The 18272-nt window shown below is 47.3% G+C and overlaps 1 protein-coding gene across 3 annotated transcripts in view; it reads right to left on the bottom strand.

The window, feature by feature from the left end:
* RAB3IP (RAB3A interacting protein) overlaps positions 1-18272 on the bottom strand; it is a 266787-nt gene that overhangs the window by 56358 nt on the left and 192157 nt on the right. The gene's annotated exons all lie outside the window — the stretch shown is intronic.

Genomic DNA, 18272 nt, shown 5'->3' with positions numbered 1-18272 from the left:
ATGTTCCAGGATAATTTATCCAATGCCGACCGGGTCTTTGCTCCGCATGCCGGTAACAGGACAATTCAACGCATTTATCAGATTACTTGCAGCTTGTTCTCGTACCTGCAATGCATGGTACCTCCCAGTAAAATGGCTTTCCTCATATTCCTTTTGCAAATAGGTGCGGTTTAAGGTTTCAATTTTTAAATATTATGCCTCACTTAACACCCGTTTAGCCTGATCAAGATATCTTTGATTAGAAGGCAAGGGGCTTCTCAATGCACAAGTTACTTACCTTCGGTAACGATATATCTGTAAGAAACAGTAGTTAGTGTTAGATTTCTTACCTTAGAATATCCCCAGGCGTCAGACTGGATCCGGAAAGTTTTTGCCAGCAGTACCCCTGCGTGTCGGTAGGCATCGTCTGCAGCTTCGCGTCTGGCGTCGTGATCGCCGGGATGACATCGTCGGAGTACTTCGACGCCGCCCTTGCAAACTGACGTCAGTTCTGTACATAGCTTTCCGTGCCAGGAACGCAGAGCCATGATAGAAACCGACACTGGTGCAATGAAACTAGGGCCCTGAAAGGGATGTCCTTAACCCTAGATATCGGTTTGCAGAACGGAGAGGATGAGTGGGGTGGTAAGGAATCTAACACTAATTACTGTTTCTTACAGATATATCGTTACAGAACGTAAGTATATTGTGCATCTGAAAGAAACAGGTTAGTGTTAGATTCCTTACCTTACAATAGATACCCCAGCAATACCAACCCCGGTGGTGGGTCTGCGAACCAAGATCACACCAGAAAGTCCAGGAGAACGGACCGGCCGAAAAAGCCATCTCTCTGGACTTGGCTGTCCAGACAGTAGTGCCGAGCAAACGTGTGCAACGAGGCCCACGTAGCTGCCTGACAGATGTCCTGCAAGGGGACTACCCGACCCAGGGCCGTAGTAGCCGCCGTGGCCCAAGTGGAATGGGCTTGCAGCCCAACAGGAGGCTCCTTTTTCGCCAAAGAGTAGCAAACCTTGATGCACAAGACGGCCCACCGAGAGATGGTATTCTTGTGTACCGCCCGTCCCTTCTTAGCGCCCACGTAACCAACAAAGAGCTGATCGTCCACCCGGAACGGACGTGTGTGATCTAGATAGAAGGAGAGCGCACGTTTTGGGTCCAGATGGTGAATCCTCTCTTCCTCTTTCGAGGAATGCGGAGGCGGAAAGAAGGTGGGCAAGGTGATGGACTGTGACCACCTTGGGCAGGAAAGAAGGACGAGTCCTCAGAAAAACCTTGTCCGAATGGACAGAGAGGAAAGGAGGTTTAGAAGATAGAGCCTGGAGCTCACTCACTCTCCTGGCAGAGGTGATGGCAACCAGGAATGCAGTTTTAGGAGTTAGAAGACGAAGCGGACATCTATGAAGTGGCTCAAAGGGAGCACACATCAGGTACGTCAGAACAAGATTCAAGTCCCACTGAGGCATCACAAAGGGAACAGGAGGAAACATGTGAGTGATGCCTTTCAAGAATCTATTTACAACAGGGGACTTGAAAAGAGAAGGCTGATCAGGAAGCCTTAAGAAGGCTGAAATGGCAGAGAGATAGCCCTTGATAGTGCCCAGAGCAGAGCCCTGCTGGGCAAGAGAAAGAAGGAAGAGGAGAACCTCTGAAAGGGGGGCAGAGAGTGGATCAACAGCCTTTGCTGTGCACGATGCCACAAATTTGTTCCACCTGCAGGCGTATACCGTTTTTGTGGAGGAACGCCTGTCTGCCAGAATCACATCACAGACTTCAGGAGGCAAATCAAATGGCCTCAACTGCAGCCGCTCAATCTCCACGCATGTAGGTGGCGACTGGACAGGTTTGGGTGGAGGACCGTCCCCTGCTAATGCGACAGAAGGTCCTCCTGAAGAGGCAGACTAATCGGGGGATCGACTGACATGCTGAGAAGCTCAGGATACCAGTATCTTCGTGCCCAGTCTGGAGCCACAAGGATGACTTGGGCCCGGTCTCGCCTGATCTTCTTCAGCACTCTGGGCAGAAGTGGTATAGGCGGAAAGGCGTACAACAGACCGCAGCTCCACTTGTGACGAAAAGCATCGCCAAGCGAGTGCCGCCTTGGAAATTCCAACGTGCAGAACGGATGACATTGCGCGTTCTCTTCGGTGGCGAATAGATCTAACCAAGGCTCTACCCACTGCTGAAAGAGACCTTGCGCCACCCCCGAGTTCAGACGCCATTCGTGATCCATCAGGCACCGGCGGCGGAGTTCGTCCTCCTTGGTGTTCAGGGAACCTGCCAGATGTTGAACCACCAGGGTGATGCCCTGATGTTCCAGCCATTGCCAGAGGCGCAGAGCATCCTGACAAAGGGTCCATGACTATTACAAAGCTACCCCTGATGAGAGGTAGGCTCCCCAGTGCACAGCTTGAACATGACACGTGGTCTAAAGTTTTGAAACACGCTTCACATAAAGTTCAATCCACAAGATTCATTGATTCTTCATTCTTTAATGAATATACATTCTACTCCATGTATAATTCATCATGTTCCAAATATTGATAATATATATCATCCACAAAGGTAGTTCTCAATATTCAATGATCCCAATGCATTTCGGGCTAAACCGTAGCCCTTCCTCAGGGGATAGCTCTACAAACAAAGGAAATGTCATCATCAGGTCTAATTCGATTTGACATAAATAATACTGCAAGTATGAAAGTACTGAATTATCCAGACTGTGTATAGAAATCATAAAACCAAGGGTAAAATAACGTGAAAGAACCCAACTTGCCAAAGATGCATGTGTCACCACAAGCAGAAAGCCAAAGTACCAAAAATGTAAGAGTTACTACGTGCCTCAAGATCTTAAACTCGCAAAAGGAGTCCATGACCCCACAACGCCCTGTTTGTTGCAGTACCACATGGCGGTGGTGTTGTCCGTGAACACCTGCACTACACTTCAACGGGCAGAGGGAAGGAATGCCTTCAGTGCAAGTTGGATCGCCCGCAGCTTCAGAAGGAGGTAGGGAGAGGAATCTACCGCTGACCCAATCGCGGTTCGTGAGCCACCACTGCAACTGACTCGCAGTGCCCTCCAAAATCAGGACGTGGTCGGACAGGTTGCTCTGATGCTGTGCCCACTGAAACTACAGGTCCCACTGCAGAGCCCGCATCCGCCACCTGGTGTGATGCACCACAAGGATGCAGGAGGCCATCAGCCCCAGGAGCCGCAGCGTCAACCTGACCGAAACTCGGGATAAAGGCTGAAAGATTGGAATCAGAGCCTGAATATCCCAAACCCGCTGTTCAGGGGGAAAACCCCAAAACTGCGCCGTGTCCAGAACCGCTCCGATGAAAAGGAGCTTCTGAGGGGCATAGGTGTGACTTCGGCACGTTGATGGAGAACCCCAGCAAATGCAGGAGGTCGGCCGCAGTCTGGAGGTGGGAGACGACTGTTTGGGGCGAGCCCGCCTTCAACAACCAATCGTCAAGATAAGGGAAGACTGAAACCCCTGATATGCGCAGATGAGCTGCGACCACCGCCATCACTTTCGTGAATATCCATGGGGCGCTGGTAAGGCCGAAGGGGAACATGGTAAACTGAAAGTGCTCGTGGCCTACCGTGAACCGCAGGTAGCGCCAAGGGGCCGGCAGGACGGGGATGTGGAAATATGCGTCCTGCAAGTCCAACGCTACCATCCAGTCTCCCGGGTCCAGGGAAGCTAGGACCTGAGCCAAAGTCAGCATCTTGAACTTCTCCTTCCGGAGGAAGCTGTTAATGCTCCGTAGGTCCAAGATAGGGGGTAGGCCTCCTTTGCCCTTCTTGGGTACCAGAAAGTAGTGGGAATAGCAACCACGTCCTACTTCTGGCCAAGGAACATGCTCGATGGCCCCTTTGGCCAAGAGGGCCGTAACTTCTTCCTGCAGAAGTTGCAAGTGATCCCCCGACATGCGATGGTACTGCGGTGGCATGGCTGGAGGGGTCACCTCGAAGGGGAGGGAGTAGCCCTTTCGGACGATTTGCAGCACCCACCTGTCCGACGTGATGGTACGCCAGTGGGGCAGGTGATGGCGAACCCTGCCCCCACTGGCGTCGAATGGGTCTGAAATGTCGGACTACAAAGGCTTAGAGGCAGATGATGCGGGGGCGGATGTGGACTGACCCTGCCCTTGTCCCCCGGTACCGCCAATGTGGTAACCTTGTCCGCGACCGCGTTGAGACTGGTTCTGCAGCCTGTGGCTGGCTGGACGTGTAGGGGCGCCCCATCCCTGGCCACAAAAGGGGCAAAAAGCTGAAGTTTGCTGGCGTTGGCCTAGGCCCAAGGACTTGGCCGTAGGCCTGGAGTCCTTAAAACGCTCTAGTGAACTATCCGCTTTGTCGCCAAAGAGGCGACGGACATCGAAGGGCATGTCCATTAGCGTGGCCTGGAAATCCCCCGAGAAGTTGGCGGACCTCAGCCAGGCGTGGCGGCGAACCGCCATAGTTGTGGCAATCGCTCTGCCCAGCGAGTCCGTGGTGTCAAGTCCACATCGAATCGAGAAGCGTGCTGCATCCCGCCTCTCCACTAGGGCTTGGGCAAGCCGTGTCCGGGCGTCCTCCGGACACTGTGGCAGCACCTCCGCAACCGTATCCCACAGAGAGTGGGTGTAACGGCCCAAAAGGCAGACGGTGTTCACAGACCGCAGCCTCAAACTCAGAGAGGAGAACAGTTTCTTCCCAAACTGATCAAACCTTTTGGATTCCCGATCCGGAGGAGCGGTCGAGAATGCGGTCTGGGATGTAGAGGCCTGAATTACCAGGCTCCCGGGGGTGGGGTGAACGGACAGAAAGCAGGGGTCGCCCGGAGCCGGGCAGTGGTGTTGGGCCACGTTCCAATCCACAGGGAGGCCTGTACAGGGCTTGTACTAGGTGCCCATCAGAACGTCGGTGAGGGCTTCGTTAAACGTAGAGGAACTTGCCTGCGGTTTGAGCACCTCAGTGAGGAGGTTAGTCCTAAGGCCGCGACAGGGAGTTCAAGAGCCAAGGCCTTGGCCGCCCTGTTCAACACCAACGCTATAAGTAGCCCCCTCTTCTGAATCCACGGAGGGAGGAGAGATGAATCCAGTGTCAGGTGAAGTGTCTAGACCACTGGCCTCCCCCAGCTCGTCTGCCCAGTCCTGGCTGAACTCCCAGTCCTCCACGTCATCCAACTTCTGGAAACCAGGCAAAAATGATGGAGCCGGGTCGTAGGTGAATTGGTCACCCATTGGCGTCGGAGACCAATCAATCAATCATAGCATTTGTATAGCGTGCTACTCAACCGGAGGGGCCTCAAGGCGCGCGGGGGGGGGGGTGCTGCTACTGCTCGAAGAGCCAGGTCTTGAGTTGCTTCCTGAAGGAAAGGTGGTCCCGGGTCAGCCGGAGGTGGATGGGGAGGGAGTTCCATGTCTTGGCTGCCAGGTAGGAGAAGGATCTTCCTCCGGTGGTGCTCTGCGGATGCGTGGAACGAGCGAGGGCGAGGCTGGTGGAGCGTAGCTGGCGGGTGGGAGTGTAGAAGGTCAGGCGGTTGTTGAGGTACTTGGGTCCCAGGTCGTGGAGAGCCTTGTGTGCGTGGGTGAGGAGTCTGAACATGATCCTCTTGCTGACGGGGAGCCAGTGCAGGTCTCTCAGGTGTCCGGAGATGTGGCTGTGTCGGGGGATGTCCATGATGAGTCGTGCGGAGGCGTTCTGGATGCGTTGGAGTCTTTTCTGAAGTTTGGCTGTGGTTCCGGCGTAGAGGGTGTTTCCGTGGTCCAGTCGGCTGGTGACGAGTGCCTGGGTGACCGTCTTCCTGGTTTCGGTGGGGATCCACCGGAAGATCTTTTGGAGCATACGCAGGGTGTTGAAGCACGATGACGAGACGGCGTTGACTTGTCTGGTCATCGAGAGGGAGGAGTCCAGGATGAAGCCCAGGTTGCGTGCGTGGTCCATTGGCTTGGGAGCGGTGCCCAGGGAAAGGGGCCACCAGGAGTCGTCCCAGGCGGAGGGCGATGATCCCTGGATGAGGACTTCCGTCTTGTCTGAGTTCAGTTTCAGACGGCTGTTCTTCATCCACTCGGCGACGTCTTTCATCCCTTCGTGTAGGCTGGTTCTGGCGGTGGCGGGGTCGTTTGTGAGGGAGAGGATCAGCTGGGTGTCGTCGGCGTAGGAGATGATGTTGAGGTTGTGTTGCCGTGCGATGGCTGCGAGGGGGGACGTTGAAGAGGGTGGTGCTGAGTGATGATCCCTGTGGTACGCCGCAGATGACTTCGGAAGCCTTGGATCTGAACGGGGGGAGGCGGACTCTCTGTGTTCTTCCGGAGAGGTACGAGACAATCCATTCCAGTGCCTTCTCTTGGATTCCGATGTTGCTGAGGCGATGTACTAGGGTGCGGTGGCAGACAGTGTCGAACGCTGCGGAGAGGTCCAGGAGGATGAGGGCCGCAGTTTCATCGTTGTCGAGCAGGGATCTGATGTCGTCTGTGGCTGCGATGAGGGCGGTCTCGGTGCTGTGGTTGGCTCGGAAGCCGGACTGCGAGTGGTCGAGGGATCCGTTTGTCTCGAGGAAGGCGGCAAGCTGTCTGTTGACGGTCTTCTCGATGACCTTGGCCGGAAAAGGGAGGAGCGAGATGGGACGGTAGTTCTTGAGGTCTGTGGGGTCCGCCGTTGGTTTCTTCAGGAGGGCGCTGAGTTCGGCGTGCTTCCAGCTCTCCGGTGGCGGTGTTGAAGGAGGTGTTGATGTCCCGGAGTTGGGGTGCGATGATGGAGTCGGCTTTGTTGAAGACGTGGTGGGGGCAGGGGTCGGTTGGTGATCCGGAGTGGATGGTGTTCATCATGCGGGTGGTGTCTTCGGTGCTGACCGGTGTCCAGGCGCGGAGGGTGGTGGTGGGGAGCGTTGGTTCGGCGCGTGGTCTGTGCGCCGAAGCTGTTGTGTATGTCGGCGATCTTGCTGTGAAAGAACGAGGCGAGGGAGTCGCAGAGGTCCTGCGAGGGGGTGATGTCGTTGTTTCCGGCGCTGGGGTTGGAGAGCTCTTTGACGATGCTGAAGATTTCCTTGCTGTTGTGGGCGTTGTTGTCCAGTAATTCCATAATAGCTGTATTCTTAGTGATGCAGATCAGCTGGTGGTGTTTGCGGGTGGCGTACTTGAGGACAGTCATGTTGTCTGTGGTCTGGTTGTTGCTCCAGGCTTTCTCGAGGGTACGGCAGTTCTTCTTGGAGTTCTTGAGTTCGTCGGTGAACCAGGAGGCTTTCTTGCTGCCGGGTCTGCTGGGAGGGGTCTTCAGTGGTGCGAGGTTGTCTGCGCAAATGGTGATCCACTGTGTGAGGTTGCTGGCTGCTTCGTTGGGGTCCGTTGTGCTGGCGGGAGGGTTCTGGCTGAGGGAGGTGGTGAGCTGGTTGGCGGTGATCTTGCTCCAGTTCCTGCGGGGCACCTGTTGCGGGTGGTGGTGGGTCGTGGTTCTTCTGAAGCTGAAGTGGACGCAGCTGTGGTCCGTCCAATGAAGTCCGGTAGAGTGACTGAAGGAGATGTGCTTGCTGGAGGGGTCAAGCGTGTGGCCGGCGTAGTGGGTGGGTGTGTTCACCAGTTGCTTGAGTCCGAGGTCGGCGATGTTGTCCAGCAGGGTGGTGGTGTTGGTGTCGTTGTTGTTCTCCAGGTGGAAGTTGAAGTCCCCTAGGAGGATGTAGTCAGTGGAGGGGAGGGCGTGCGGGCTGATGAAGTCTGCGATGTCTTCGCTGAATCGTGTGCGTGACCACAAGAACAATCATTGCGTAGTCTGGGAACCCATTTGGTAAGAATCGTTGATTAAAAAAAGTCAAGGTTTTAGATACAAGGAAGAAATCTATACAAGAAGAGATGCGAAATCTACCTGAAAAATAGGTATAAAGAATTTCAGTAGAGAAAGTTTCCCTCCTGGGATCAATTAACCCCAGGGTCTTACTATAATTTTGAATAACTTTAAAGGTTTTTAGTTTTAATTGCCTTTTAGTTTTAACTGAGGAATCAATCTTAGGATTTTGTAGGAAATTATGATCTTCCCCTATAATTACTTCCCCGGGAATCTGTATTAAAGATTGGAATAATTCTACATATGGCTCGGCGTTATCTTCAACAGGGGCATAAATACTGACAAATGTGAGACACCTTAAGCCCAGCCTACAGGTCACCCAGCACCACCTTCCATTTTCATCATTCTCGAAATTTACCACGACGGCTTCAAATTATTTCCCCAAAAAGATTGCAGTGCCTCAATGCGCAGCCTGAGAGGAAGAAAAACCATGATATGCTGGCCAGGATCTGAACATGGAAAATTCTGCTAATTTTCTCACCGGTATTCGAGTCTCTTGGATTAAAACCACAGATGGACTTTTTGTTTTAATCCAGGTTTCAATGGCCGCAAATTCTTTTTATTCTTAAGGCCATTAACATTCAGGGAAAACACATTAAGAGTGTTATTGATCTTATCTTATCTGTAATGCAATATATGGGAAACATCCTTAACAACGCAACTTTTACAACGTACTACCATTACGACGCAACTTTTACAACGCAAGTCTTTACAACGAATTGCGCTGGAGGGCGTTCTAGGATAGGGAATAGTTTAATTACTATCCAACACCTTCCCTACTATCCACGGGGACTGGAGTTGGAATAGTAAATTAAACTATTCACTATCCAGTCCCCCCAACGCAAGTCATTGTAACAACTTGCATTGTAAAACCTGCGTCGTAATGGCATGCGTTGTAAAAGCATGCGTTGTAACGTCATACATCCCAATATATTACTTCAATATTGAGAGTCACAATATAGATTGAACATTTAAGTTGAGTAAACCCTCGAGCGTGTGGAGCAGGCCCCCATACGCTTTGCTGGTTGATAAAGCACTCAGTACAGCAGTGGTGCTTCCAATCAATAACAATTATGAAATTCATTCATCAATCTCATCATGAGAATAGGTATGACAATAAATTGCAAAGTTGAATCTCTTTTTACCCCCTTGCTCCCAATTCCCCCATACTACCACCAAACACCCCCGAACTTCACCCATCCCAGAAGCCGTAGTGAGTGGTCTGCCGTCCCACTCACACCTGACAGGGTTATCCCTCCCCCAAAACAGGCACCTTGACCTTGTGCCAAGAGTTGTCCGCATACCCTCCCCTCTTTCAGCACCTCAGGACGCTAAAGAAAGAGACCAAAAGAGCAAAAAGCCCAGAAAAATGGTAGAGGAAGAAAGGAGAAACAAGCATTGGCATAGCCAACAGGTCTCGCCTTTGGGACCTTATAAGTGTTTAACCAAGCAACAGTTGATGTTGTTGCACCAAGGATATTGTGCTGCTTAACTAAATACTTATAAGGTCCCAAAAGTGAGACCTATTGGCTATGCCACTGCTTGTTTCTTTGATGTTTGTGATTCCGGGCTTGTTTTCTGCCTCTCTTCGTACGGGTGAACTGCAATGCCTCAAAAATTCGCTCTAGACTTTACCTGTGACCCGCTGGAAACTTGCCCACTCACCTATGATTTTAAGCAAACATATTTCTTTATGATTACTGCAGAGGTCCAAGCAAAGTTCTCTCTCTAGGAGAATCTTTGAGGCGTAAATTGGATGTTTGACCCAGGTAACTAAAAAAGAGAAAACTCCTGGCTAAAAGAATCCACAGCATTTCCTTTAGTTGTAGCCTTTTCCTGATTACTGATGTTTTGTGAGTAGAGAGAGAATTTCTAGGTGAAAACTAATAATGCTGTTATGTCTTGCACTTTGAAGCTTCAGACTGTGGTTTATAGGTGATCATTATTATCATTTTTGTTATTATACTTGAATGTGTTCTTGCTGCATTTTTTAATCATGTTGACATCTTACTAGATAACAGCTAGATTGTTAAACAGTTGTCAATTAAACTGTATTTATCCCATTTCCAGGCTCCAAAAATGGAAATTATTTTATGAATCACTCAAGCAAATACAATGTTGTGTCATGGAACGCTTTTTTTTAACCTCCTCTCTTTTTCACTAGGTGGCAGAAGGGCAGGAAATATGTGTAATTGAAGCTATGAAGATGCAAAACAGTATGACTTGCAAGTAATGTTCATTACAGCGAGTGTTCTAGGCGGTGAAAGATTGCACACACTGCGTAACATTCTCCTTAATGCCACATGGTACCATCTTACGGAAGACGTTATTTTCGGATGGGCAAAAATTATCATGCATTCTTGTGTGCTTCTCAGTGTGTTTTCTCTTGACAATTCAAGCGTTCCTACATTGTTAGCAAGTGTAGGTACTATTGGATAACCAATTCCTTTGCATTAGGCAAGCCGCTGTCCTGCTTTCCCTCCTTCCCGGCTTGCAGGAAAAGCCAATTTCTGCTACAGGGTTGGAAACAACAACGTCTTTAAAGTAAAGCTGCACCTTAAACATATAATATTCGCATGTCATTATGAGCATCTATTCGCAGGCACATGTTCCTCTCTTACATTCGCCAGCACCCTTTCATCGTCCAGTTCCTGCACACCCCCAGGAGCCCCTTTATCAGCAGGTCACAAAGATCGGTTTCTCCGTGGCAATTCTCACCTGTTGAACGCGTTCTTGTTCTCTTTCCCCACATTGAAGGGGCATTTTTATTGTTCTCTGAGAATTTCAAAACAAGCGCGGTCCTAAAAAACTATTGCCAGGCCACGCTAAGACAACAAGATTGCAAATCACCTCTCCGCAAGCAATAAACACAAAACAAAACAAGTGGACGACGCCTCAGGGCAGCAGTGCGCTTTACAAGACCCATACATTTACATTTACGAACTTCGTGGCAAGCCCTCTGAAAACTGCGAACACAGCAGAACATTTTGCTTTGAACACCAGGCACCTAACCTAACCAGATACCAGAAGAACACACACTGCCTCTCTTTCCTTCTTTCATGTAGATGCTTCTCTGTGAAATGGATCCAAAAAAGACAAGTGCTCGCCTCGCGCTGACGAGGAGAGGAGGTGGCAGCAGGGGGAGGGGAAGAGAGGAGGGTGCCTGCACTGGATTCCCTTGCGGGAGCGAGCAGGAACCATATGTCAAAGCTCGCTCCCGTAAGGGAATGGCCAAACAAGCATGCTTTGCTATTGAAGGCAATGCAATGCGTGCACGTATTTGGCAGCTAAACTGAATCGATGGATTAAGGTATTTTTCCTATGCAGCACATGAGCGCAGTGTAGGTGAGACCTAAAAAAGGGGGAAAAAGGGAAAAGAAAGAGTGAAAGCAGAAAGATCTACAACTAGTTATAGGGTCAAGCTGAGATCTCAGGACTTAGGACTTATTAGATATTTGCTGCAGCAACTCCTGTGCTTTTAGGACATTGCAGAAGATGCGGTATCATCCTTTTACAAGAACTTTCAGTTTATTATGCTGTGCAATCACCGCCTGTGCCTCCTGTTCCTTAAACAAATGAAGCATTGTGACAAACTCCTTCTGCCTTTTGGCAGCTGCTTGATTGCCTTAGTTAGAATCTGTTCTTTTACACTGTGAGCTCCAAAATTGACTAATTTCGTCTGAGCAAATTTCCAGTTTGGAGGTTTCTAATGTTGGTTGAGGGCCCTTTGAAGATCTTTTCTAGCATCTTCAGGGTGTGAAAGCAGGATGCAGTAACGGCATTGATTTGTGCGGTCATGTCCAGTTTACGGTTGATTTATACAGAGGTTCCTGGTGTGGGATTTTGGGGTGGGCTTGAGTTTGGCTAGCTACCAGTAGGTGTCCCATGGACAGTTGTTCTTGCTGAAGAACATTACTTTTGTCTTGTTGGTGTTGAGATTGAGAGAGTTGGCTTTCATCCAGTTAACAAGTTCGGTCATGCAGGTGGTGAACTTGTTTCTTGGATTGTTGGACTTGCGTGAGAGGGAGAATATAGGAGTTGCCAGTGATCATATATGTTTTGAAGAGGGTAGGACTGAGCAATGATTCTTGAGTCACTCTGCAGATGAGTTTGAGGGCTTCCGAGAAATGAGGTGCCAAGCTGACAACTTGTATTCTTTCCATTAAGGAGCAGGACCAGCAGAGAGTGGATCATTTGAGGTCAATCTTGTGCAGGCGCTGGTAAGGATAGAGTGTGAGACCATGTCAAATGCTGCAGAGAGGTCCAGAAGAACGAGGGCTGCTGTGTCTTCACTGTCAAGGGTAATGTGGATGTCGTCTCTGGTGACGCCGAGTGCTTTTCTCTACCGTTGTTTCAGAATTGCAGGATCCTAACAGATAGCCATAAATGTAGAATAGAATAGAAAACACACCCCCCATCCTGTGGTTGTAAGTTAGAAACCACAGAATGGCATGATAATAGATCTAAAGGCCCAAAGTAACTATAACCAAAGAAGTTATGTAGTGCTACTTGGACTACCGCTAGCTTTTATGTTATTTTTACAGTAATGCCTAGTAGACTTATATATTGACCATGTAGGTAGCTGCTTTGCAAATTTCTGCGAGAGGAACATTTCTCATCTAGCCAGTTGTAGACGCCATGCTTTGTATGGTGCTCTAGGCGTATCAGAGAGAGGCTTGTTAGCAATTTGAACAACGGCTAGGGCGCTCGACCTCGGACCTGGGGATCTGGGTTCGAGTCTCGGTAACGACGCCAAAAAAACCTCCTGTGATTCTGGGCAAATCACTTAATCTCCCCGTGCCTAAAATGAATGTGTGTCCGTCCTCATGTAACGTAACTGGGGCTATGTAAAGCGCTCTGATACCTGATTCGGTTTGGGTCTAGTTCGCGCTATATAAAACTCTGCAAAAAAAAAAAAAAGATTAAAATAAAATAGTCCGTTTGAATGAAGCTAAGCTGCAATTGACAAACAGCAGGTTTGTCTTGTGAAAATATTTATTCTGTCTAAATAATATCTAAGGACTTTCCTAACTTTGAATAGAGTGAAGAGATCTCTCTGCTGGCGAAGGGGAAGTAATAAAACAAAAAAACACAGGTAACAAGATTATCTGGTTTATATGGAACTGTAGATAGAAAAGGAGGGTGTGTTCTCAAGCCTATTCTATTACAGTCCAAGACAGGGTTTACTGACAAAATACCTGGAAATTAGCTATCTATTCTTGCAGAAGTGACTGCAATGAGCACACCATTCGTTTTTAATAGAAACGGTTTTAGCTTTCTTTGTGTTTGAGGATGCCTTGTTGGATGAAACATCTTTTTCAAGCCTTCCAGATTTTGTTTTATTACAAAAGCTGTAAAGAAAGACCTTTGGGACTGACTTTCCTGTATGCCATAATGGCGTTGGGTCAGACTTTAATTTAAGAATACTGACGCCTCGATTGAGCCAGATGCAGTGATAAGGAGTTGTTGTGAAGTGACCCCTTTTTGGGTGGTCAAACCTGTTTTTTTATTTAGTTTTTGACTCACCTGCTAGTACACTTGAGCCCTAACACTGGGATACCATTATCCAGTAACCAGTGTATGTGCTCCGACTTATAAAATGTTGAAATTGGCTTAAAACCTGATTGCTATATTTAGCTTTGCTATAAGCCCATAGTACTGTGTAGAAATACACACAAGGAATGGAGAGTCAATTGCCAATTGTGAACTGAAGCACCTACAGCCTCATCCACTACTGTGGCACTCAAAACATAGCTTCAGGCCTACCACGTGTAGTCGAACTGCAGCAGCTTGAACCTAACTGCACAGGCATGCCAAAACCACAATTCTGGCTGGTAGGAAAACAGTTTTAAAATAATAAATAATTCACCACTACATGCATCTTGCATAGGGTGCATAATATTTAAGAGTGGGGCATGTGTGACATTAAAAATGGCCTGTTCCATCAGGAACATTGTCACTGATCAAGCTGTAACAGGCACGTAGTAAAGTATAGAACTTTGACCTGTAGCAGCTACAGACTCCATTTATATTTAATAAAAATGTAATCAATAATAAATAATATTTAATAAAAATCCAATCTAATGGCAAAGTTCATATTGTATTAAATATATATAGGGAAAGTTCGCTTTCTCCTGCCTGAAGCTGCTGGATGCTCATTTGCATCAGCTCTCCAGCAACTGTCAACCCTGTACTTGGCCAGAATTAGGGATGAAAGAGGTGCGAAAACTGCTCAATGGCCTAAAAGTGGGGAGGAGATTTCTTTCACTGGCAGGAAGACCATTTGGGATGGGCCCAGGAACCCAATTATTTTCAAACAGGCCTGACTTGTCACACGCAAAGGAGAAAGCCTGAGACTTTGTCACCATTGTCTGAGGGACACTAAACCCTGTGGGTGGAAAATAAGCCCCAAGACTGGTTTTGAGGGACAACAGAGGAGAGGACTGCTCATTACTCTGGCCACACCTCTGGGTGGGCACATAGGCTCTGCGCAAGAGGAAAAGTGCTTCCCCATCTTGAATTTTAAGGGTGAGGGGCACGGTGGGATTGTTCAAAGTAGGATAAACAAAAACTGAAAAAGCAGATAGGGTGACCCCACTGGTTAGGGAGAGCCCACGAGTCACACCCACCAACTAGCCATTGCTAGGCATAAATGTGTCACCTCGAGGCACCAACTCAGAAGGCTTTCTGCACCTGCAGAAGATCAGAAGTGGACTGCACTTGCAGGCTGTGACCTGAGAGGAGCCCTCAAGGACTGGAGCTGCTCCTTCTTGTACCCAGGACAAAGAAGTGGCTTCTAAGGGTCAATTGTCTGACTGTGTGGCCACCGGTCCACAGCAGACTGTAAGAGGACTTTTTCCTGGAAGTACCCTGTGGTAATTGGACCCGGACTGGGCTTTGCTGTTGGTCTCTGCATACACATTGTGAGCCTCTACGTACCGTCCTGTGAGGGCCTGAGGCATAAGAAGTGTACCCATGTAGGCTTTTGGGCACCAGATTAAAGTCTGAAAACTTTAAAAAACTTTTTCTCCAGAGCTTGAGGGGGACATGCAGGAAAAAATATCCGACTGACAGTTCCACAGCATCAGACTGAATCCAGGTCAAGGCTCCAAGCACCTCTGAAAAAACAACCATATCCCATTCTGTGTTGGAACTTAAACATTTTGCAGTGAGAAATCTCCAAGCCTTCAGTGGGACCAATCCGTTTCAAGATGCCAGCCTTCAGTACAAGAGTGGCAGCTACAATTTCAGCGTCAACCCATTCAGGGAGGGTTTTTCTCCTCAAAAGCTGACAATGCCACTTTCTGAGTTGGGAGCTAGAAACGTTTCCAATCTGTTTGACTTCCAGACTTTCACAAGGACTAATCCACTTTGTGCTTTTTGGCACCATTTTCACTTAATTCTTTTCAAATTAATATGTCTGGTTTACTACCCTTATTTGATTTTAGTCTTTTTGGTCTAATTTTACTCAAAATGTTTCTCTTTAATTTAAAATTATATGAGGAATTATACTGTATTTTGTGTCACTTTCTACTATATATGCACTGCTTAAATAATATACAAATTGCCTTTTTATTAAGGAAGGGGTGGTGGCATAACGATCAGAGTTGCCACCTTTGGAACTGTGAAACCAGGTTCGAGTCTCGACCTAACATCATGTGATTCTGGGTAAATCGGGTAATCTCCCCATGCCTACAAAAAATATATGTATCCATCTGTAACGTTACTGGTGCTCAGGAAAAGAGCTCCAATACCTTCGGTTCGAGCTTGTGCTATATAAATCAGAAAAAAAAAATTAAGCCAGACTGCTTCGTGTCACATAAACAAGGATTGAGTACAGGTTCATTGTATTTAATTTGTGTGACATCTAGCAGGTGGTGGCCTTATCCATTGAGGTGGACACTTATCCACCCCAAATATTACTCCCTTTCCTACAGGAAAGATTATATTTTCCCAACAGGTGCATTGTTGTTTAGGCACTTTATTACAAATCTCATCCATTTGAATGCATCAAAGTTTCTGGTGAAGGGCCATTAAGCCTCTTTTAGAATTTTCATACAGTTTGGATGTACAATTAGAAGTCTATATTAAATGAGACCAGTTTCCTGTGGAGCCTCTCGGAGAGGTGAAGTAGCTCTGGAAATCACAACTGCCTCTGCCATGCTGGTGCAAAACATATTTGCTTTTGGCTTGATTAAAAGTGATGGGATCAAGAGGATCGGAGGAAAGTTGTACAGCAATTTGTTAGGCCAACTGGTCAAAAGAGCATTGGAAAATAATGCATAGTTCTGGTATTTTGTGTTTTGACTGGTGTCAAACAGGCCTCTTTGGGGGTAAATACAGTTTTGAAACATGTATTGCAAGACAATCACTAACCTTCCAATCATAATTGTCAATGAAGTACTTGCTTAAAAGGTCTCTTTGATAATTCAGAAGGCTTGGTAGATGGACTGCGTGTATCAATTTCCTCACCAGCCGCTTGCGCATCCAGGGATACAGTTCGGGATCTAGTGCCGCCCTGTTTGTTCAGGTAGCGCACTGTGGTCATGCCGTCGGTCTATGTTAAAATTCTGTTATTAAGTGTGGTAGAAACGCTTTCAGTCCCAGACGAACGGCTTAAGTTCCAGAATATTAATGTGGGAAATGAGTTGTTTTTCTGACCAAAATCAGTGAACAGCAAGATCCTGCAGACGGGCTCTCAATCCCATCGTGGAAGAAACTGCCAGAATGGTCTGGGCTGACAGGTCTTGGTCGATAGGAACACCTTTGCACAGATTGGCTCTCTTCCACAACCACTTGACAGATTCTTTGGCCTGCACTGATGTCAATTTGTCTTCTCAACTCTCTTTCTGCTGAGACCACTGATCTTCCAAACCACTGTTGAACTGGTCTTATGTGAAGATATGCATTGGGTTTCAGGAGGGTGCACAATGCCATTGACCCAAGGATGGATGCGAAATGGTGCAATGTTGGATGTGGCACTTGCACTAATTGGTGACATTTCTGCAAAATAGTAGACTCTCTATCCTCCAAATAATAGCTGCCAATAGTATTGCAACATTAAGGTAAAATGCCAGAGGATGCGAATATGGAACAAAAAACAAACCTGGCATGTGATTCTGGAGAATGGGAAGGACAGTAGGTTGGATGATACGAAGACTAGACAAAAGAGTGATTGGACTGAGAGGTGGCTTAGGAAGGATTAAGGCTACAGATCTCCACGTGACTAGTAATGCTGTCTCTCTTAACAAGCAACCACCTTCTCGTGAGCATCTCCTTTTGTATTTCTTTACAATGTATCTTATATTCTTTATTGCCATCTGGTGTCCCATGTTTTTGAGTGAAATAATCAGTTATAATATGACTGATGTTAGGGCAAGCCTTATATTGTCAGGTTGATTGGTTTGATTAGAAAAGGAACCAAATAGGTCTCAAGTATGCTCAAGAATAAGAGGAGAAGCTGCAAGAGTACTAGAGGTTCAAAGTTTATTGACAAATCAAAAATGATTTCATCATCACGACATAAACAGTCATCCAAAATGTACCTAAAAACAATAGTAGCGGTCTGCTTAGCTCTGAAGATTATATGTGCACTGAGATCACATATATCAATTCTTTTGAGTAAATTCCAACAATATTCACCAGTGTTTTATTGATGTTTATGTTAGAATTGTTGGTTTTTACTCATTTCGATTAACTATTATTGGTTTTATGTCACATTTTTAACCCCTTTAGTGCTGCCGTCGGCCAACGGTCGTCGCAAGCACTACCTTGCCAGTGCTGCGCACGTCTGTTGGCCGACGCGGCCGCACCCGTTTCTTCAAACGTTCAGCACTGGCGCAGAACTTTCGAAGCAACAAACATGTTAATGGCTGTTTTCTATGTTTTGATTATGAAACTTTGATGACAAACTTTGAGTACTATAGGTTTTAGTAATCTGTTTCTACAGTAGGGAGTTTGTAGCTGCTTGGCCGACTAATCCCACCATTCTTCCCAATCCCACCAACTCTTACTAAAAAGACATCATCCTAACTTTTTAAAAAGTAAAATCCTTCCTTTCTCACCAGAATTCACGTTCATCATATATCTATTGACCATATACTGCTAAGTTAATGTCAGAAATATCTACAAACCCCATTTATGCACTGCAACCTCCTCTTAGGCAATCTGTCTTTAGATGACCGTTTTCTAAATTCCCTTCCTGGATGGCATTTAATGACTCGACTGACTTTAATCAATCACCTCTCATATGCACTACACAAATATCTCTCTGATGTGGTTATCTAATCCATCTTACTACTTCTCTCCCCTGTTCACCACTTACTATTTTTCTTTAAACAAAGAAAACATTTAAAATACTCATACAGATGACAATACTATTTCTTCCTATGTACTACTGCCTGTAGAAAATACTATTCTACTTTCTGTTGCTATTGATATTCTTTAC

The sequence above is a fragment of the Lissotriton helveticus genome, chromosome 1_1 (assembly GCF_964261635.1).
Source record: "Lissotriton helveticus chromosome 1_1, aLisHel1.1, whole genome shotgun sequence".
Lineage (NCBI taxonomy): Eukaryota > Metazoa > Chordata > Amphibia > Caudata > Salamandridae > Lissotriton > Lissotriton helveticus.
Note: the sequence above shows the minus strand (reverse complement) of the source record. Positions and strands in the feature narration are given on the sequence as shown.